A 21644-nucleotide genomic window follows, 5' to 3' on the forward strand; every position below is an offset into this window, starting at 1 on the left:
TTTTATATAATAATTGAGCGTTTAATATATTCCAGACCTTCTAAATGCACACTAGTACTTCACCAGTGGCCCTATCTCTGGTACCATGCAGCAAGGTAGGAGGTGTGGGGAAAAAATGGGCAAGTATTGTAGGAAAGTGAAGAAGGAAAACTTGAAAGGCAAAGACAATATGAAGACAGTATCAGGAAATGATCAACTCACGTTTGAGTTTTGGAAAATAGAAATAAAACATTTGCTTCATTAACTTGCAATTTTCTAACATCAGTCTCTCTTATTTTGCATTCCTAAATTTTATGTCCCTAGAATCTCCAGGTCTTTTGCTTTATCTCTTATTTGATGGCTGTGGCTATTATTATATAACTTAGGTTTCTAAGTAAAATTTCATAACTCATTTCAAAATTTTTGATTGTTGATCTGTATGTATTTGCTATGACCAAGTTCTAGTTCATTAATTTGATCAATAATTATGATGCAAACTTCCTATGTCTGGTGAGAACAGTAATTTCACTAAAATCTGTAAGCAAATTGTTTTAGTAGGATAGAGTATTTGTCTGTGCAGTTAATTGATTAGTATACGGTGGGTGAATGAGTTCCAATCAAAGTTCAGGTACCTGTAACTCCCTGGCAGATGTTATGCATCCATAATTGCCTTAACTCCAGTAGACCTCCATGTCTTAACTGCACTATCATTTTTTGCTGGGTCTTTTTGATCCAATGCATCTGTTCTTCCTAAAGTAGATTCCTAAGGAAAAAAATTAAAAGAACCTTCTGAGATTAGGCTGAATATTTGGCTGAATTATATTATTTTTTGAAACAAACATGCTGCACATGTGAGTGATATTTATAATTATTTTTCTTTAAATAAAATAGAACATATCAATCCCAATTGACTTGGATAATTTAGTACCTTGGTTCCTAATAAGATTTACTTGTAAAAGGGCAATTGTACTTCAAGTGTGTGTGTGTGTGTGTGTGTGTGTGTATGTGTGTGTGTAATGTAATTCCTTAGGCAATGTCAAAGTTCAACAAAATAAACACCAAGAAATGGGTACTTGAATGGAATGGGGTCAATAGGAAACAGTTAAATGAATGAAGGAGAGAAAAGAGGAAGAAAGAGGTCAAGAATTCAAGGTATAGCCTACAAAATTAAGAAGAGTAATTTTCATCACTGTTTAAAGATAGCCTAGGCAGATAAATTCTGGGTACTCCTATCTCCAATTAACAACAACAACAACAAACCCCAGAAGTGGAAGTATGGTGATATCCTCATGAGTACAACCAGATCCTCTGTACATCTGATCTGATTATGATAATTTTGTAGTCAGTATTTGCCATTACTCTTGGAAATCTTTTCAGATGTGTTGCTCATCACCTCATCAGTTTCTCTCCTCCTATATTGTAACTTTTAGGGTTCATATATACAGGTGGTTTTATACTTATATTTAAAAATTCCATCATTGGGGCTGGGAAGTTGGCTCAGTGGTACAGTGCTTGCCTTGCAGTATGAGGCCTTGGGTTCGATTCCTAAGTACCACATAAGCAGAAAAAGCTGGAAGTGGTGCTGTGGCTCAAGTTGTAAAGTGGTAGCCTTGAGCTGAAGAGCTGAGGGACAGCACCTAGGCCCAGAGTTCAGGCCCCACAACCAACAAAAGAAAAAAAAATCCATCATTCATTTCTGTTTGTAATAAATTTATGTACTTGCTCTACTGTGTCTTTAGTACTTGCTCTGCTGGTTTTTTTTTTTAATGCAGGATAGATATGAAATGTTTCACATATATTTTGTTACATCCATTCAGTACCGAATACTAGAACCTGGCACCTTAAATATCTCTATCAATTACTCTAAGTTGATTAAAATCTAGAGGGAAACAAGAACTGTTTTATATTCAAACATTTCATTATACTATATATTCACTATACTATATATTCACTATACTATATATGCTTCTGAATTAAAATCCAAATATTGTTACCCTGTGATCCTCTTTGCTTTTCTTTTTTTTCTCTTTTTCTTTTTAATTCCAGTCCTGGTACTTGAACTTAGGAATTAGGTGCTATCCTTGAGCCTTTTATTTATTTATTTATTTTAATTTTGCTTAAAGATGGAGTTCTATCACTTTGACCCACACTTCTATTTGAGGTTTTGGTGGCTAATTAGAGACTCTCATGGGATTTTCTACCCAGGCTAGCTTTGAACTGTGATCTTTAGATTTCAGTTTCCTGAGTAGTTTGGATTATAGGCATAAGCCACCAGTACCCACTTTGAACCCATTTTGTTTACTTCCCTTAAGGTATTTTCCTATTATAATGTTTTAACAAATAAGAAATGCTAAGTTTTCCAAATAATTGATTCTTTACAACAGTCCATTGCACTTCAGTCTACTCTTCTCTCTTGTACCTCCTACATCTACTTTAACATGTCTAGGAGCTGGGAAGGTGGCTCAGTGGTAGAGCGCTTGCCTCACATGCATGGGGCCCTGGGTCCGATTCCTCAGCACCACGTATACAAAAAGAAAAAAGCCACAAGTGGCGCTGTGGCTCAAGTGGTAGAGTGCTAGCTTTGAGCTGAAGAGCTGAGGGACAGCATCCAGGCTCAGCCTTGAGCTGAAGAACTGAGGGACAGCGCCCAGGCCCAGAGTTCAGGACCCACGACTGGACCCCCCCCCAAAAAAACAAAAAACATGTCTGCTTTTTGGTAGACATGCATTCACTGTGTTATAATTTTCATTCTATGAATTTTGGTGTAATTCATTGGCTTGCCAACAAACCCCTCAGCTAAAAATAAAAAGAACAATAACCTCTCCAATTTTAACTTTCCAGTGGAAAACAGTATATACTTTCTGCATTTGGAGGTTGTAATGTCCTTATTCCTAGAGGCAGAATTGCTCAGGCTCTTTCTTTGACATCTAGTTGTCAGAATTCTGTCTGCCTCACATTGTACATCTATTGTAGGCCTAGATTCTCATTGACTGTTTACCATCTGATTGTGTAATGCCTTTCATTCTGTCTGCTGTTACAGCTAATCCATCCATGCTTTGTAGCACCAGATGGTAGGCATCTACAGCCAGTCCTAGTTAATCTACCAAAGTTCTCCATGCATACTCTATTTTTATTAGCATTTGGAATACTTCAGACAGATATCAACATTGTAAATAAATTGCACATAACCATGTGTAGTGTAAAAACAAGTCTTTTAAGAGAACACATTGACAATCAAAATTCTTTCTTGTTTGCTATCCTAATTTGATATTTACAATCTAATTGATAAAATTTGAAGAATATATATTTAACTACCTAAATACAATTTTAGAAGAAATAAAGAAACTAAGTGACATTAGTATGACTGCCCACCTTTTTTAAAGCAAATATGTTCCTGTGTTCCTTTTTGAAATTTTAGATTGTTTTATTCATGTCAAAAGCTCACTTTAGATGTATATTTATTTTAGTTAGACTCTTTTACTACTTCATTTTTGTTGTGTGTATAGAAATGAGTGGTGGTATGAGAAATCATTTTGTGTGGTAGAAAACAAAATTATTATTCTTAGTGAAATGAGTACTTTTGAAAAATTGAAAATGTCTAAGAACAAAGTATTGGACAAAGACAATGGCAGGAACATCTAAGAAGACTAAGAATGAGACCAGTAGGTGTAAGGAAAATCTGAAGAGTATTATGTCCTCAAAATGAAGCAAAAAATGTTTTCCAAAAAGAACAGGAAGTTATTAGATTAGTAAAGAACATATGAAATATATGACCAAGTTTTTTTTAAATAAAATAGTAGAGATAAAAGCTTAATTGGATTGATTCCAAAACAGAAGATACAAAGGATTTGGCAGCTACTAACCAGTCAATGTTTTCTAAAGTTTTATAATAAAGAAGAGCAGAAGCTGAAGGATAGGTTACTAAAAGGAGAATGGAAAAAGCTGTTTTTATATGTACTCATGCATCTCTCTCTCTCTCTCTCTCTCTCTCTCTCTCTCTCTCTCTCTCTCTCTCTCTCTCTCTCTCTCTCTCTCTCTCTCTCTGTGTGTGTGTGTGTGTTTGTGTGTGTGCAAGTACTGAAGTTTGAACTCAGGTCTGAGCACTGTCTTTTAGCTTTTTCCTCACAAGGATAGTACTATACAGCTTGAACCACAGCTCCCTTTCCAGGATGGTTTAAGTAAATGTTGGTAATCAGATAACACTAGATGGATTTTTCACATATGTGTTCTTTTGCTTTATATCTTATTTTCCATGGCCTGACAGAACATACTTTTAACATGTCAGCTTCTTTTGACATAAACAACACTTTCTAGGGTGGATGGGCTTTGTTTGTTTTCCAGTTTTCTAGTCTCTTGTGTTCTACCACTGTCTGAACTCATATCACACTAACTAAAGTTTATTATAAAATGTGTTTTTTGTCACTGATCTCTAAGTGTCCAGGACAGCAATAGGGGTTTTTGTTTTCTTGACTTTAGTAGTTCCTATGTTAGACCTACAGTTCTTAGACAAAGATATCACTTTACAAATGAATTAAAAACAGATCAATAAATAACCAATTCTGCCTGTTTATTCCACCCTGTTCATTCCACTTCATTCAAAGTCACCGGTTCTAGTTTTTCTACCTACAGAAATCATATCCTGTCTTTGATATTGCTTTTTCTTTTGAAGGCCTTTTTGGGTTCTCATACCATGATGTTTTCCCCTTTCTGTATTCTTTTTTCACTCTGTGTCTGTGCCAAATGTACCACTTGTTTCTGGACTCTGATCAGCACTCCACTAGACTTTGAGCCTATTGAGAGGAGCATCTTTTCTTTCCACTTTAGTTTCCAACATTGCATTTCATACAGTGTTTTAAATGTTACTTATCAATGAGGGTGTTTTGTTAAACAGCTTGATGTACTTAAACTATCATAAACCCAAATAGAATTCAGCTAAAAACTGAAATATAAGACATTCAGTTCCAGATAATTAATAAAAAAAAATGAGATTATCAATTGTATTTTAAACATCTTTCTATAGTTCAAGCTTGGAAAAATGATTCTACTTTAAAGAAACACTAACAGGAACTGCTATTTTTAGAGCCTGATATTATAATATTCTTAATTCAATGGATACTGTCATTTCAGCAATGGGGCCTTGAATTATCTCTGTATAACTCACTTTATATAAAACTTATCTTCATGGAAACTCACACATTTTCTTTGTCTCATTGGAAAAGTAGCTTTGTAAAAGGCAGAAGTGGCACTTTGGCTCAAGTGATAGAGTGCTAACCTTGAGCAAAAGAAGTTCATGGACAGTACCCAGGCCCTGAGTTCAAGCCACAGGACGGGCATAAACAAAAAAACTAAAACTAAAACCCTCCCAAACAATTATTTCATCTAATACCATTTTGCCCCAATAAAGTTAATGAAAAGATTAAAGAACCTAATAAGAATTTTGAAAAAAAGTGCCAACTCTAAAAATTTTAGATCAAATCACAAAATACATCTTTCAAAAATGGCCAAGTAAATAAATGAAAGATATTTCTTTGAAATGTAGTGTTTGCTAAGCAACTGATCTTTTAGATTAATTTGGTATGTCATTTTCATTAATTATAATAAAAATTCTATTTTATCATATGTTTGACATTGTGGTAAGATAGAATTTTATCTTTAAAAATCATAAGTATTGTTTATGTGTCTTCTATATGTGCTTTTCTCTAAAGTTTGAAAACTTTATCCTAAATAAAATGTGTCATATTTATTTCTTTGATCTTTTAAGAAGTACAATATATTTTAATAAACTCAAAATATTACTGTATTGGCAGATATGAGGAAATATTGTATGAAACTATTGATTTGGTCATTGGCTCATACTGTCTTTATGCCTTGGATACTTTTTTCTAAACCAGAAATGCAACAGAATCCTACACCCTTAATAAGTGAGTGTTGTACAAAACACTACAATGGGTTAGGAATCACTGAAATCCCAAATACTTAACAATTCTCAAAATGCTGCTATGTATGAAAGTAACCTGGAAGATGTATTCCTAATCTTTTTGAAGAAGCACTTTTTCAGATATAGTGTCATACATACTAGTGTATCAAACACAATATAGAATGTACTAATAGATTGGGAAAGCAAGAATAAAAACATGTTCAAAATGTATGTCATGAATAAATCTTGCGGAAATATTTTATATGAGACAACTTTCAGGAGGTTTTACTGTTCAAAATAATATTACTGTTTCAAATAGTTTGAAGGCATGATTTAGGATTGTACTTGAAGCAAGTAAAAATTATGAATCATCTCTGAAACTGTTTGAGAAATAAATTTTTGTATAATGCCCATGATATTTACACAGAAGAATTATCATCTTACTCTCTGTCGTTAGTTTCTGTAATTTCTATTGTATTTTTAAATATGCCTTTATGAAGAAAAATAAAGCTCTCTTCTAAGAGTTTGCAAATATATTGCAAAATATCAAAATGGATTTTACTTCTATTTCCAAAGACAGAATTCCATTTGATTGAAGAAGATATGTCAACATTAGTTACATGAACATCTAGGATGTAAAACTTTTACATCACTTGATGATAATACAGAATTAATTAAATTCTGTAATTAAAACTACTTATTATATCTTAAGTCATTTTAGATTTTAGAATTGGTCATTAGAATGAGACATTTAAAAACACTAAGTTAAATTTTATGAAAAAAGTCAAGGATTAAAAATATATTATTTTTTAAATTGCTTTTATTATTCATAAGTATTGTAAAAGAAAGCTACAATTCAACCAATCCATTCATAAATACAATGCATCTTGATCAAAAAATCTAAAAGACAAAAATGTTTATAATTTGGGGTCAAGAAATGACAGTATTAAGGAAACATTTTCTCAAGATAAAATGTGTTTTATGAATAAAAATACCCACAGATGCAAGTCGTGGTTGTAAGTGCCCTATTTTCTATATGTAGCTAAATTTAGAAATGTTTCTCCTATCTTCGATTTATTAGCTTCTGCTTCTGCTGTTAAATAAATCATTTTTGTACAGATAACGGTTATTCCTTATGAATACATGGATTTGGTGCATTAAATATGTATTGAGTGTCTCTGTGTGAGCAATTTGTGGGAGACAGAGTCACAAATACTTGACAAAAATGTGGTCATATGTCTGGTGTTTGTAGCAGATTTAGAGAATGAAGAAAATAGGAGATAAATCATCTAAATGCTACAAGAAACAAACAAAAATGGTTGTGATAAATCAGAAGAAAATGTGAATTTTGACAGGGTAAAGAAAATTAAAGAAATGCTCCCAGATTTGGCATTTGCGTTAACCTTTGAATGACAAGTGATTTGCGGAGAAACAGCAGGAGAAGAGCGCTGGATCACCAAGAATGACATGAGTGAAAATGGGAGAGAGTATTGTGGGTAAGTAACATAATGAGATGGCAGAAAAATGAAACAATGTATGGACTCTTATTTCAGAAGGGTTTTGTAGCCTACAGAATATATTTTAATGAGGAGTTCTCAAATACTTCTGAGCAAGAAACTTGCTCTTTGTAAAGGAGGGAGAAGCAGTTTTGTATTAATAAGTACTTACACAAATATAGAGTTGCTGGCGGAATATTGTAAGCAGGAAAATCTTTGGCTTTATTGTATCACTATATTGATTGACTTTTAAGAGAGCATATCCCAAACTTCTTTTAAAAGTCAAAGAGTTATTAAGAAAACCCAGTATACACATATATGGCATGGCATACACATACAAACACACAAAAGGAAGGAAACCATGGTTTTGTTCCTGTGTTTTTCAGTAATTTAATCAAAGGACATACTATTCAGATATATTTTTACAAGTTTTGTGCATATCTAAAGTGGTGAAAATTGGCCACTCTCAGGGACATCTCCCTTGGTGCTATTTTTGGAAATCTATTAATCTTGTGAAATAAAGAGGCAAATTTGGTAGCAAAGTACCGAATTTAGTAGCAGCTCTATTTCTTCATTTTCCTCAGGTGGGAGCCTGATTGAGATAGAAAAGCGAGTACTATGAGGCAGTCATACCTTTAAGTTATCACTGTTTTCTTAGAATGCTATGAGAATATCTTTTTTGAATATTTATGGATAAAATCATTCATCTTGTCAAGAACCCAAATTTAATGATCTAATTGCTTTTGATGGATGAGTTATTTAATTTCAGTGCCATTAATTTTACAGGAAATAATGTTCCTTGACTCTATTTTAATGGACATAAAGACTGCATTCAGTTGACTAGCATCCAATTGTAATACCAATTATCACTAGGGACAGTGGTAATAGTTGACTGCTCAGCTTGTCATTCATGTGAATGCAAATCTCAGGCCACACAAAATGGATACAGTTCTGTCAACACTGCCCAGGTCTTTTCTGATACCAATTGCTGTCTGGTATATTAATTATTACAAAGGATAAGGGGAAATTTTCCATGTAAATATTTGACAAATTATAGCTAGGATTTCAGGCATTATTTCACTTAATATAATTTTTTCCAAGTCTTTCCATTTCCTAACAAATGGGGCAGTGTCATTCTTTACACAGGCATTACATCTATTGATCTATCATCTATCATTTACATTGAATACTATCTAAAAAGCACAAAGAGTGGTTTGTGATTTAGTAGAAAGTTTATGAATATGTCAAGGAACCTTTTCTGCATTGCTTTTATTTTCCTATATTGGCCTCAATATTTTTATTTCCTTCTGAAACCAAAAGTCAGGTTTTGTAAGCAATGTTGTAAGCATAAAATTGGTAGTGGAACACATATTTAAGTATTAAGCTATTGTGTACTATTTTATATCTTTGGTTAATTAAAATAATTAATATAGGGCTTGAGTTATTCATAATCTATCTTAATTTAAATATTTTATGTATAATGTCAGCACAAAGCTTGAGACATGCATTGATAACAAGAACACCTTCTATAATAAAAAAAATCACTTTCGTTCTAAGAAAGTTTACCTTAATTTAAATATTGAAACCTTACATCAATTTAAATATTGAAACCTTGTATTTTGTACCAAATTCCAAGAAGTGAAAAAGTTTTAACATTGAAATTGTTTGAGACACAAATATAATGTGATCAAACATTTTATGAGAACTATTGTATTGTTTTTATGTATAATTTTCTTTGAGGTCCTCTATGTCACATTTCTTTTCAACCTGTAATAGTATTTGACATTATTAAAGGTTTTGATTATTGGCAAAGAAATAATTTATGTAAGTTCCTTTTTACTGAGAATTCAACACCAAATATTATATACAGTTTTGTAATACTGTATGGATAAGTGATTCCATACTTTAAACTCAGCTAAATTCTGATACTATATATGTGTATATATATATATACATATATAGAGAAATAGATAGATAGATAGATAGATAGATAGATAGATAGATAGATAGATAGATAGATAGATAGATAGATATCTACATCCATACACACATATCTTCGGAAAATAATTCCAATTGAGGGAGCTTCTGTATCTCAAAAAGTTGATTCCTGGAATTTCAACGCCTTCTACCCTCCTACCCCATGCTGTTGTTCAATGCCAATAAACAGTAGTGCTGTATGAAGTCAGCCTGCCAGGATAGGGCATTGTGAAAGTCACCCAGCATGAACACTTTCTTATCAAAACTCATTACAAGAAAAAGAATACAAGTAGAATTTCAATTAGTTGACTATTTTTAAACTTGTAACCAGAAAAGCAGAAAGCAACTGCCATTCATTTGTGTAATAATCATAATCACATAAGGTCACCTGCCCATTATAAGGTGTCATAGAAAAACTAATATAGTAACAACACATATATTACCAGCCTGTATTTTTAATTATCTCTTGAATTGTGTAGAAAAGTTTGAGACATAAAAATATGCTTGTAAGAAAAAAATTTATAATTAGTGAATATCAATAAACTTTAGAACCAGTTACAACTTTTATGATCTCCTTTAAATATTAACTTATTTTAGGATCTTGTAGATGAATTATCAATAAACATTCAATTGTCATGGTATCCTTGACTTGTTGGAAAGTTTTCCTTTTTCTAGGTATGACTGAGAACTTGCAGATTTGGGGTTCCTTTGGGAAATAGGTTGCTAGATCAAAATATGTGTGTGATACTATTTCAAATGAGTGAAGTGTTCCCTCCAAAAATCCAAAGGAGTGTTCTAGGTGATTTGTGCATTTTTATTCATGTAGGAGGAGCCCAATACAACTCACTCTTCACCTTAGGAGGCCTTGGACCTCTTAAATGGTTTGGATTTTTTTCTGGGGTGTTTTTTGTTTTGTTTGTTTGTTTGTTCTGTTATAGGGCCTGGGTTCAGAGTTGGGAGGCTGGCCTTGATCTTTTTGCTCAAACTAGACTTCTACCATTTTGAGCCATAGCTCCACTTCCAGTTTTCTGGTGGTTAATTTGGAGATAAGAGTCTCATGAACTTCCTTACCTGGGCTGGCCTCAAACAGTGATCCTCACAGATTCAGCCTCCTGAGTAACTAGGATTACTGTACATGCTTGAGTTACCAGCTTCTGGCTGAAGTGTCTTTTTTTAAGAGTTCATATTTTTTTTAAATCTTGAGGCTAACAAGAATAGCCAAATCTTCTGACACAAATATCTTACTGATATAGTGAATTGGTATTTCATGTTCACTAAGTCCAATCAGCATGTGATCTTATAAAAAGGAAATTCATGTTGTCCATGCAAACTAAACTGTTCAAAGGATTTGTAAATTTATGTACTTTTGAAGTAGAATAATGATGGCATAATGATGGCTGTGTCTGGCTAATTTGCTCAAGAAAATTCCAGATTCCATTTGGAATGACACTTCAATTGACGTCACCAGTAACTTACTTTTCCATATTTTCTAAGTGTCATCTGTTTACCACATAAGACTAGTAAACTAGTTAAATGGAAAGATGTGCTAGGAATCACCAACTTTTCATTGTTCAGAGTCCTAATTGCGGCACTAAACACTATAATTCTTGCGGATTTATAGCACTGCTTATAGGTAACATTTTGGTTAATAAGGACAGTTCTACAGACATAAGTTTTCCTTTTACTCTCTAGATAGATTTTTTTTTTAACTGATACGTAACACAGTGTGGGGTATCCTCCAGTTTCTTAGCCTTTTTATTTCCCTTATGGATTCGAGAAATGTGAAAGGCCTACAGTAATTGAGCACATCTATCATCCCAGCATTTGAGAGGATGAGACAGGGTAACTATTAGTATGGGTAAGTTGGGTTTGCACAGTCAATTCCTGTCTTGAACTAAATAATGTAATGTTTTCAGAGTGTCTGCTTTGAGTTCAAGGTCTTTGATCCATTTGGAGTTGATTCTGGTGCAGGGTGATATATAAGGATCTAGCTTTAGTTTTCTACATGTAGTTAACCAATTTTGCCAGCACCATTTACTGAAGAGGCTGTTTCAAACAAAACAAAACAGAATAATCCTTACTGCATATTTGGGAGAGCCACTAGAACCAATATGAGACAGACATAATCTAAAACTTCATTCATTTATTTATCTAATTCAATAAACTGGCTGATGACAGTAACATTTTGAGAAATAAGTGTAAATGATAGATTCAATAAAATAAGGATTAAAGAATGACAAAAATGTTGTTACTGTTATTTTTTGAATAATATTCCTGAGGCTTACATTTAATGTCCAAGAAAATGTTCATTTAACTGCTAGTGTAGGACTAAAGCTGCTTCAAATTGTTTTTACCAGAACTCGGTGGCAAGAAAAAAGAGAAGCCACATTTTGAGAAGTCAGATAGGGAGTCTTTATTGGAAAGCCGGCAACTGCAGGTGGACTCTTCTTACAAAGACCTATAGTCCTGTGAATACACTTAACACTGTTAGAAAAGTGAGCCATGGCAGTAGTAAAGAAAGGGAAGAAGTTTTTTTTCTTTCTTGCTATTGTTTCTAACATATTTATAAGATATTTCTTTGTTGCTTTGTAGTCCCTCCCCCACAGTATAACCCCTGTTTTCACTGTATTTGATGTTGGTATAATTTGTGGAGAAGGGAAAAAATAAATTGTTTAAATAGGGATACAAGTGGACCCATTGCAACAATGCGATGTACAAGAGGTTAAGTAGAAAAACGAACTTTACAACTATAGCACGGGGGGAGTGGGGACGTGAGGGGGGGGAGAAATGGGGGAGTAGGGGAGATGGGAAGGGATGGTAAGGGGAAACAAAAAAGGAAGCAACAATGCTTGATAAGAAATGTACTCATTACCTTGCTCATGTAATTGTAACCCCTTTGTACGGTATTTTCACAATAAAAAAAAAGTTACAAATTCAAACAACAACAAAAAAGAAAGGGCAGAAAAACAATACCAACAAACCAAATCAACTCCAATGGAGAAGTGAAGTGGGATGCTTTGGTGACCAGAGGAGAGAGAGGAGACAAGAGACAGAAGACAAGAGACATGGCATAATGGCCCTTGAACTGGTCCAGGCCTAAAAAGATCCAAGGTCCACGGGCCGAGTCACAGGAAATTCAAGAGTCTGGAGAGTTCAAAGCACAGGACTGAAAGGTCTAGTGACCTATCATCTAAGTCCCCGCCCCTGCCTCTAGGAATTCAGGCAAGCCCATTGCTTCGGGGTGTAATTCTCCTGCCTCTACCTTGAAGACAAGATGGCACCAGTTAAATCCAATTCCTTCTCATCCAAGGTGGTGCCAATTCAATGCAGTATCCTTACTTCAAAATAAATAACATTTCCTAAACTCTTAACAATTTCTATGCTTATGCTCTGGAAGCATGGTAATTAATCTCTTGTAGACAAAGGAATTCCTTTAAAGAATAACTGAAATTCCCCAAATTCCATGAACAGGAAGCCAATCACATTGCAGAGCCAACAGCAAAGGAAGGAAGATAGGAAATGTATTCTCCAGATAGTCCTTCACTATATCCATAAGGAAGAGGCCAACTAGCCAGGCGCCAGTGGCTCGCACCTGTAATCCTAGATACTCAGGAGGCTGAGATCTGAGGATTGCTTTTCAAAGCCAGTCCAGGCAGAAAAGTCCATGAAGACTCATCTCCAATAAACCACCAGAAAACTGGAAGTGCTGATGTAGCTCAAGTGTTAGAGACTAACCTTGAGCTGAAGAGCTCAGGGATAGCGCCCAGGCCCAGAGTTCAAGCCCCATGACAGACCAAAAATTAAAAAAATAAAAATAAAAAAAGAGGACAACTAATCATCCTTTCAAAATTATGTTGAAGATCTAGTACACGTTACACTTGGCACTGAGTACTTAAGTACTGTATTATGCTGTAATATAATGATACTAAAGAATTCATTTATGTCCTACAGAAAGGAGGAATCTACCTTCATTCTAAACAATTAGTAGTATTTGTTATATGCACAATACAGATACATATATATATATATATATATATATACATGTATATATATGTATATTTTTTTCTGAAAAAGAGATTTCATATAATCTGAAGGATCAAGAAGGTGTGTGGACAATCTGTAATGAAAATCATTCCAAGAAATTGAGGGTTTGTATAAGCAGTAGTGACAATGTAGAGGATTAGAAGATATGTTTGTTAAAGTTAGATAAGAAAATGTAAGGGAAATAAGAAATAAGAAAAAATACGAGGGAATACAAGGCTTCCTTTTACAACTAGTCCAAAACACTTTTATTTTAGAAGGGTTAGTAGAAATTTTAGAAGGAAAAGGTACAAAAAATAGGCAGTAGAAGTTATTGAAAACCAGAAAATAAATTAGAAACATTCAGGAAATAACACTAGTAAAATATCAAAAGAAAAAAGCAAAGATTTACTAGTATAAAATATACACCTTCCATAATGATAAATACTAGAAAAATTATTTAAAGCACCCAGTGAATATGGCAAAAAATGTCCAAAGTAACACTTGATTCAATAATAATTTACAAATTCATTTCCTAAGTTCTTATAATTATCTGAGGATCAACTCAATAACAAGACATTAGGATAGATACATACATCTTACTCTGTGTTTTATAAGTCCAAGTGGAAAAAATATTGTCATAGGTTACATTTGTCATAACATCATAGTATCAGCAGGGTCCTTTGATTTTTACTAGAATCATGAACTTGCTGCTATAATAAGCCAGTGTGTGCCAGTTCAGAAGACTTCTTGATGAGTGTGAAATCAACTTGTCATACACGAAAGTGAAAAAAAAAATCACCACTTACTCAGGATTTTTAAAAATGAAAATGGCTAGTTGCTTGAATATACAGCACCAACTACAGTTAGCTATAGCTTTATGGAGGGGAGGAGGATAGAAATTACTTTAAAAACTCCTTGTAATTGAAATGCTGCTACATGTTTTTATTCAAATAATGATATCCAACTACAAATTGATAACCTGTGAATTCCCACCCTACACCTTTGATTTCTTTCTTAAAGAGCTATGCTTCTACAAGATGAACTGAGATAATGTGACATGAAAATTCTGCATGGTAGGCATCTACCAAAAATCACTATGACATTCAGAGATATTCTAGTTTTGGCAACTCTTTGAGATTTGTGACTCTCCTTTGACATTTACAATGATTCGGAGACTATTTTGGAAAAGGGTTGGAATTTTCTCACTAGATATGTTCTTTCTTCAAAGGCTACGTTCAGACTAAACTGTGAAACTAGAGATGGAAGTAATGCAGAATTGGACTAGAAAAATATTTGTTTCATTTCAAGTAGAAAAGCAAAAAGTAGAAAAAATAGTTGATTCTACAAAAATTTAATTAAAAATGAAATACAAACTGTCAACATAGTTAAGATTCTTTATCTACTTTATTGCTTAAGTTCCAAGATTCATCATTTTCATACCTCTTATCTCAAAGAACAGCTCACGTGTTCTGTCAGCATAGCTCACCTTAATTAGTAATTTTGCCAAGATACATTTTTGTTTTTGTTCCATAATCACTGTAAATTACTGTAAATTTGGTTTGTAATTGGGGATATTTATAATAGTCAAGACTTCTGGGACCTTTTCTTTAAGTTTTGGTAGTTTTGTGATAATAATATTTTGAAATGCTGAAGAATAACTATGTGGGTAATTTGTAAAGAGAGTAGGTTAGGGAGAACATTATAATTTTCACTTCTTATAGCTTATATTTTTGTCTATGAGAATATAAGTTTCATTACTATTAGCTTCTAAAAAGAAGATATATATGTATATATATATACATTAAAAGTAAGCCTATTATATGGTGGAATTTGATAGGTTAAGTATTCAGTTACATATTTTAAAATACGAAATAGTTTTAATAAATGGAGACTATAGATCTTCAGTTTGTATGTGTGTGTGTGTGTGTGTGTGTGTGTGTGTGTGTGTGCACACCTGAGTGCAACAGGCACTGTAATGAAAACTATTGAGGTTTAAATTTACAAAGTTGCTAATATAAGCATGTATTCTTCTTGTCATATACCCTGCTGCTTTTCTAGCAGAACCTGAGCCTTTGAATACCTGATATGTAGCAACAATGAAGAGCCAAATAAGACATCTGCTTGAGTCTTTCATACCAAGGCCCATTTGGGTAACTTGTCATTTGAACTGAGATTCTAACAGTCTAATTGGTGATAAATTTAATCTCCATTACAGCTTTCAAAAGCAGACAATATTTTAAAATAACTCTCTGCCAGGCCCGGTGTCTCACATATGTAATCCTAGCTACCTACTCAGGAGGCTGAGATCTGAGGATCATGATTCAAAACCAGTCTGTGAGACTCTTACCTCCAATAAACCACTAGAAAACTGGAAGCGCACTGTAGCTCAAGTGGTAGAGTATTCACCTTGAGCTGAAGTGTGCAGGGACAGCACCCAAGTCCAGAGTTCAGCCCCCATGACCGACAAAAAAAAAAAAGACAGAAAAAAAATAACTCTCTACTGAGTCAGATTTTGTGCAAAACTTGCTTTGAGAGGTGGGTGAAAATCTCTCTCAATAGAGTACTCTAAACTTCTCTGCTACTCTTGGTTTTCTTTATAAATCATGATGTTGATCCAAATTAGTTTCATGGTACTCAATATTATTTGTATATATTTGTATGATATGTATATTCTTCCCTTCATGATTCCCAGATGCCATTGAAATCGCTCATACCTGGAATCCAATGTCTATGCTGTCCATTTCCATCAGCTATAGCATTTTTATGATTTTATTAATATTCCTATTGGACAATCATCTATAGTGGACAAACACCTAATGCTAATGCCATGTTTCCAAATAAACAGAAATTTAAAGAAATTACGTTTAGTTTTTAATACTCATGCTGATGTGAAAACAGGGATATCAGCACAATCTGGTATATTTGGAAAGAGATATGAGAAGCACAAAAGTGATATCAGAAAGGAACCTCACTCACACACCATCCATTATCAATCATATTGATACTGTGTGTATCTGGAGGTTGTTGCAGCTGGTTATTAACAAAGAACCCTGTAAAGGAGGAGAACTATGGAAAGATTTGAATTATTAGAATTGCCTCAACTTATTAACACCTGAGGAGAATTCCATAAAGAAAGAAAATTAAAGAATTTGTCAAAAGGCTGAAACAGCCTCCAAGATTTAAAAAAATCATCTCTCCTTAGGAGGTGAATTTTACAGCAGAAAAGCTTCAGGAAATTCACCAACAATGTTTGCAAACTCCTTTAAAGTATATTATTTCTCAAATGGAAGAAATGACTCTCTTTTAAACTTTTATAGCTATCTCCTGTTATTAAAATAATGGCATAAGTCATGTGGATTTAAAGTAAAGATTAAATCAGAAAAAGATGTAACACTCTTCCCTCTAAAATAATAAATGAATTATTCAGATTGAAGCATATCTTCAAAACAGAAGGCCTACATATAAATTCAAGTAGGTTAAGCAAATGTTGTCATTATATTCAATATATCGTATGTAGAAATTGAACTCTGTAACATGATGATAGTGATGGGAGGGGGAAATTTGGAGAAGAATGGTGGAATGCTGATATTGATCAAGATGGATTGTATTCATAAATTGATATGCGAGTTGAAACTCCTTTGTACAAGACAAAGTTAATAAAAATAATTTTAAAATAGTGGGTACTTCTAAATTTAACTAAGTAGAATGGAAAAAACAAGTATACCTGAAAAATAGAAAACTTAGTAAGATTTTTTTCTAAGTCTTTGCATTTCCTAACAAATGTGGTGGTGTCGTTCTTTCTGATGAAAGCATAGAACTCCATTTTATATTTATACACACACGCATACATGCATATATATATATATATATATATATATATATATATATATATATGTATATACCACATTCTCTTGATCCACTCATCTACTGAAGGGGATCTGGATTGGTTCCATATCTTAGCTATGGTGAATACTGCTGCAATAGACACAGTTATACTGGCAGCTTTAGTTGGCCTTGTTTATTTTCATTTGGGTAAATGCCCAGAAGTGGGATTGCTGGGTCATAGGGGAGCTCTATGTGGAGTCTTTTGAGAAACCTCCATACTGATTTTCAGAGTGGTTGGACAAGTTTACAGTCACACCAACAGTGTAGTAGGGCTCCTTTTTGGCCACATCCCCTCCAGCATCTGTTGTCGATTTCTTGATTATAACCATTCTAACTGGTGTCAGGTGGAATCTCAATGTTGTTTGCATTTCTTTTATGGCCAGAGAAGATGAGCATTTCTTCATATGTCTATTGGCCATTCTTAATTCTTCTTCAGAGAAGTTTCTCTTTAAGTCTTTAGCCCACTTGTTGATTCGACAGTTGCTTTTTGAGGATTTGTTTTTGGAGGATTTAATTTTCTGAGTTCCAACTATATTTATATATGAGGCTCTTGTCTATTGAATAGATAGTGGGCTTTTCATTTATCTTAATAGCTATGTCCTTTGTCATGCAAAAACTGCAGTTTCAAGCAATCCCATTTGTCCAACCTTTCTTTGATTTGTTGTGTTTCTGGACCTTTATTAAGAAAATTTCGAGGTCCCATGGTTTCCCTTATTTGCAATATCTAGTATATGTGTGAGTCAAGCAGAAAACGTCAGATAAGGTGATGTTAGGGAAATGAACCCTAAGATATGTATTCAAATGTTTTTTTTCTTTCGTGCGATTGTCTCTAACACATTTATAAGATTATTTCTTTGTTGCTTTGTATGTCCCTCCCCCACAGTATAACCCCTGCTTTCACTGTATTTGATGTCTGTATATTTGTGGAGGGGAAGGGAAAAAACAAATTGTTTAAATAGGGATACAGGTGGACCCATTGCAACAATGAGATGTACAAGTTGTTATGTCAAAAAATGAACTTTACAACTTTGGTGCGTGGGGGAGGGGAGGTAGCTGGGAGGATTGGGTTGGGGAGTGGAGGGGGGAGGATGGAAAGGGATGGGAAGGGGAAACAAAGGAGGAGGCTACAATACTTGATAAGAAATGTACTCATTATCTTGCCCACGTAATTGTAACCCCTCTGTATAGTATTTTCACAATAAAAAATATAAATTAAAAAAATAAAGAAAGAAAATTTTGGCCTGTGCCAAGAAGTCCTAGAATTTCTCCTACACAAAAGGTCTATGTTTATTGTTATTGTCTTAAATGTACCATGTGATTTTATGTTTTTTTTTTTCCTTTGTATATTCTTTCCACTATGGTATATCTCCTGTTGTCACTGTACTTGATTTTGATACCCTGCATCTTGTATATACATATGTCTAATCTGGGGAGGAGAACGGGAATAACAAAACGCTCAAACAAGGACACAGGATTACCCATTGCAACAAGGATACCCACAGGACAGTATATTGGAAACAAACTTTACTACTTGGTGGGGGAGGGATGGGGTGGGGGGGGAGGAGTGTGGGAGGTGGAGGAGGGAAAGAATAGTGGGACAACAACAAGGAAGGGAAGGGGTAACAAAATCGACAAGTAATGTATTCATTGCCTTACTCATGTAACTATAACACCTCTGTACAGGATCTTTACAATAAAATTTTAAAAAATAAAATAAAGGTAGAAAACATACTACTTAGTTGAAATCACATTTTTTATCATTTCAAAGTTTAGAAATTCTAATGTTTCCAGTTAAAACACTCTTAATAACTAGAAACCAAGAGAGCAAGTAAAATATTGTTAAACATTTTAACACTTTAAAATGAAATATTCATTTTTATTGCATTATATTTATGTTAAAGTCTATTTCACTGTAGAACAATAACAGACTCTTATAGATGAATCCTGTTAATAACTAATGTTACAGGACAATTTTAACGAATGTTTTAGTTCTTTTGATGATGCCAGATTATGATTTACTTTCTGATGAATTTGGAGATTCTTAATACACTTCTAAATTTTACTTGCATTTATTTATTTTTTCTGAAAGGACTGTGTAAAAATAATTTTGTATTGCATTGATAGCTCAATATTTTAATAATTTCAGGAGATTGCATTAGGATTTGCATTATTATATATCAAATAAAGACATACAAGTGTAATGTACACTAGGCATTTACATTCTTATAATATCTCAAGTAGAAAAATCTCAGAAAAATACACAAAGATGAATACATAAAACACATTGAAGTTTCCATTTTAAACTACAAGATAAATAAATTTTTCTTTCTTATCTTTATTGAGGTACAGTTGGCAAATAAAATTGTACCTATTTAAGGCTATTATGCAATGATTTGACATGTGTATGCATTGTGATATTATATAATCATTCACTACCTCACATAATCACCTTTTATATGTCTGAAGCTTTGAGAACACTTAAGAACTCTTCAGCAACTTCAAGTATACAGTGCAGCAATACTAACTACAGTCAATATACTCTACATTAGAACCTGGGAACCTATTTCTTATAAATGGAAATATACATCCTTTGGCTAACATCCCTCCATTTCTTATACCCTTTCTTCCCCCAATCCCTGCTAACTACTATTTTGTTGTCTTTTGCTATGAATTTATGTCATTCTTTTTATTTTGTTATTTAGAATTTCTTCTTGGTCAAATGATACGCCATAAGTTACATGATAAGATACAAATATCTTTGCACATTGTAACTATTTGCATTAACCCCATCACATCCCTTTCATAAAGAACTTGCAACTAATCTTCCTTCTTTATTTTTTGCATTCCAATGTGTACATTTCAACCATTTGTATAATGTATACCAGAACTGTTTAAGAAAAACTAGCTTGAAGAAACAGAAAAAAATCATATTTAAAAAAATTGGAGACCATTACTTTTGGGATATGAATTCTCCCAAAATTATCTATAGACCCAATGAAATTACAATAAAATTTCTACCAAGCATTTTTCAGTGTAGATATTAACATCTAATTATAAAATTCTGTAGAAATGTAAAAAATCCAAACCAGGAAATTAAGAAAACACAAAGTCGAAAAGATTTATGCTTTTCATTTTGAGTTATTAAAAGCTAATTAATCAAAAAAGCATAATATTGGCAAAAGAACATACATTTCATTAGAATGAGAGACTAGAAAAATATCCAATTAAGTAATATATGTTCAAATTCTGACAATAAAAGTAATTAAAAATACAACTGGAAAATGGAAATCTTTCTGGTAAATGATGCTGAAACATGCCTATAAATTCACAGAGATAAGAGATAAAAATATTAATCTATTTTCACATTCTTACCTAAAAATTACCACTGAGGGGCTGGGAAGGTGGCTCAGTGGTAGAGCACTTGCCTTGCATGCCAGAGGCCCTGGGTTCGCTTCCTCAGCACCACATAAGCAAAAAGAAAAAAGCCGGAAGTGGCGCTGTGGCTCAAGTGGTAGAGCGCTGGCCTTGACCTGAAAAGCTGAGGGACAGTGCCCAGGCCCAGAGTTCAGGCCCCATGACCGGACCCAAAAAAAAAAAAATTACCACTGAATATCTAAATACACTAATGATCAGAATATGAAAGCTAAAACTTTATGATTCCTACAAGAAAATCCAGGAGCAAATATTTATAGCTTCAGTTTAAATTCAAATGAACCCAGTCTCTCTCCTTTATAATAGCAACCAAGCAACAGAAAATAAGAAATTCAAAATCATAGTAAAAAAATGATCATCAGCATTGCATTAATATCCTTATTACAATGCAGGGAGGTGAATCAACAGCAAAATAAAATGGAAAGCAATATGGAATTGAAGTTCTGTTCTTTTAATCCCCTTTGTTAACCAGGGCACTCAATAAATTGATCTCATTTGTTTGCAATGCTACATTGAAAATACTCCATCTGGCTAAATTTTACTGTTAATTATGCCATGTACTATATATATAAACTAATTTCTCTTAAGTTAGCCTAGACAATGCATTTTGGGCTTATTTAAATCTCATTTTAAATATTATCTACTCTGCCAAGTTCTGAATTCTCTATTGTTTCTCTCAACTTCATCCACACAGCAGCTACATTCCAAGTGCACTTCTGTAAGAAATTCTGTAAGAAATTCAGATTCTATTTCATTGCATTAAATTGTCAGTCGCCTCATTGAATGAAGAGAATAACTTTGTTGAAAATAATTTCAATGACTGGCACTAATATTATTAAAAATATATTATGTATGCTGAATAAATACTAGTTTCTCAATTTATTTCTTTATGATTTTCATTCTTTTACTATTATTTTTATTTTTTCTTTCATTTA

At 33.3% G+C, this 21644-nt stretch overlaps 1 long non-coding RNA gene across 1 annotated transcript in view; it reads right to left on the reverse strand.

Annotated features, from left to right (window-relative positions):
* Positions 1 to 10626, reverse strand: part of LOC138813529 (uncharacterized) — a 46188-nt gene extending 35562 nt beyond the window's left edge. Inside the window, exons 1-2 of the long non-coding RNA XR_011367839.1 lie at positions 10441 to 10626; positions 612 to 742 (exon numbers count right to left, since the gene is read on the reverse strand). This is a non-coding gene — a long non-coding RNA (uncharacterized lncRNA). The remainder of the gene's footprint in view (positions 1 to 611; positions 743 to 10440) is intronic.
* Positions 10627 to 21644: the final 11018 nt, after the last annotated feature.

Source organism: Dipodomys merriami, unplaced genomic scaffold, assembly GCF_024711535.1.
Source record: "Dipodomys merriami isolate MVZ:Mamm:240054 unplaced genomic scaffold, mDipMer1.0.p SCAF_6, whole genome shotgun sequence".
Taxonomy (NCBI): domain Eukaryota; kingdom Metazoa; phylum Chordata; class Mammalia; order Rodentia; family Heteromyidae; genus Dipodomys; species Dipodomys merriami.